The following is a 2,689-nucleotide window of genomic DNA, read 5'->3' on the forward strand; positions in this document are numbered from 1 at the left end:
ATTTCGTATAAGTACAAATGTATGTACATACATATATGTTTCTCGAATCCGTTTTTAAAGCATGATTGTACAAAAGTCGTTATTCTGTCGAAAGTCATTCGTGAACGTTTTTATACATTTGTATATGATGCATGGGAAACACTTGATGTCGGCATCTCGCGATTTTTCCGATTATAATTTTGCGTAACCGGAAATGATATCGCGCACGTATACCTACCCTCTCGTACGCAACGGCACGCCAGATTTATGTGTTTGCTTTTATTGCCAGCTTCCGCGTAATCGGAGATACGCTCTCTGCTTCTCTTCTTACTCTACATATATGTATGTACATTTATATAATATAATACATACATATATATGTATGTAGAGGGAGAGAGAGAGAGAGAGAGAAAGATTTATTCCTGCGTATTATATTCTGAGCGTGAATTCAACATGTCGAGTGGTTAATTATTCGCGTATCAAATGTTTTTGCATGTGTGCTTGCTTATTGCCGTGAGAGGATCTTTCGTTGAGAATTATATATTTGAGCATATGCGTGTCTGCATGAGTTTATGTATAAATTTGATGAAATGTTGGCAAATTTTGTTGATTAAGGGTCGTATATTGTTGGAAGTTTGATACGTTCGTATTTGGTTACAGAGTAAGAGGCGCATTATTATTTTATACTTATAATTGGTTTCTATTGTTGGTCGAAGATAAGTAAATATACCTACATATACTACAGTGGTTGGTCTAAAATTGTTGAAAAATAAATAAATAATGATTAGTTAGTAGTAAGTAACCATAAAAGTCACAAAAACTGCTCAGATTTTTATACGCGAGTATGTATGTATGTAGGTACATAAATAACAATTTTTGCCTAGTCAATGATTATTGTGTTATTCCTATAAATTTAATAGCAGTTTAAACTTTCAACAAAATTTCTTTTTAAGCGAGCGATTTCCAAACTGGGAGGCGCGAAAAGTCAGTTTATAACATAACATTATAAAATAAAATAATAAATACTTATAAATAAACTTTCAAAACATTAAAATCTCTTCCTAAAACGCACGTAATTTTTGACTGATTACAAGAGAAAATCCGATAATAATGAAGGCGCTGAGAGCATTTCAATACTTATTATTTTAAATGCTATTTATTATTACTTAATTATGTTCACAATACACCTTATATCTATTTTAATAGCTACTGATCTACTGAAGTATATTAGATCAGCTTAATAAACAGAAGCAAACATTCAAGAAAATAGTTTGTTTTCTATCAAATGAATTGCTAACACCGTAGAAAGTTCTTACAGAATCGCATAATGTGAAAAACTACATACATGCATATGTATGTACAATAAGAGAGACACTAGTTTATCAATAGCTAATGTTCGGTGAAACGGTTGAAACAAATACTACTTGCTGATAATACATTTAGAAGAAGAATTTTATTGGTGTAAAGAATATTTGTATTTGTATTTATGAAATACAGAGGGAATAGGGAGGGGGGGGGGGATTTTTTTAAAAAAGGAGGCCTAGCAGCAATATGTTTGGAAAACAGCTGTTTTACGTTGAAAAATAGATGCAATTTTTCCATGTGTAGCTTCTTAGATATAAGCAATTTTCTGTGTAGATCAGAGCACGGATTAGTTCGATGACTTTTTAGTATATGTACTTACGTATATGTATGTATAATATACATGAAAAGTAGCCAAGGTCTATTAGTATTTTTTTTCGTATATAATGTATAGAGTGTTGTAGCATAATAACGAATCTGCAAAATGATTTCGGTTTATGTACGTACAAAACGACAGTTTTCGCCGGTCGTGGTTTCACGACTCGAGCTAATGGTAACCGAAGACTCGGAGCAAACTTTTAATTACAAAGTAAGGCGATTGAATCCTCGTGTAGGACCCTCCACCCCAACCTCCCACTTCTTCTCGAGTGGTGATGAAGAGCTCCACATGTTGCCAGTCGACTTATGTTTACCCGACGAGACTTAAAACCTACGGCGGAAGTACCAAGTATCCGAACTACACCGAAAAACTTTTGAAATCCCCCTTCGACTCCACTTGTTAGTAATTTTCTAATAAATTGCGAATCCTGCGGTGAAAGTTTCGACGTTTGCGCCACTGCTAATGATTACGAACCGTTGAGATCGATGCGCTATTGGAAATAGCAAAAAAGAGCTACGTATATTTTATGATTGTTTACCATATCATCAAGAAAGTCAAATTTAGATGGACTTCATACTTCGATTATTCCCCAATGCACCTTCCTGGCCAAAAACATTATACATTTGATACTAGTGTAATACAAATTAAATACATATCAATTAACATCCACTTAGTCATTTTAAAATTTGACATGGTTAAATTTGTAAATTTGCAGCATTTTTTAAACAATTCAGCAAAATTCGGTAAATACATATAAATTAACACCCACAGAGATATTTATGGTCAAATTTGTAAATTTGCAGCATTTTATACAATTCAGCGAAATTCGGGATTGCTGAATTCATGAGATTTGCGAGAAAATGGGTAAGGTTCACAAATCCTAGACCAGGCCAGTAGAAACCAGTGGGATTTGAACCCGTGACAACCCTGTTAAAAGCATTATATGCTAACCTAAGTCTATTCTGCTGGTTGCATAAATGCATACGTACTCAAAAAACTTAGAAAATATTGAAAATAGGTCAGTGGAAA

Source organism: Arctopsyche grandis, chromosome 10, assembly GCF_051622035.1.
Source record: "Arctopsyche grandis isolate Sample6627 chromosome 10, ASM5162203v2, whole genome shotgun sequence".
NCBI lineage: Eukaryota > Metazoa > Arthropoda > Insecta > Trichoptera > Hydropsychidae > Arctopsyche > Arctopsyche grandis.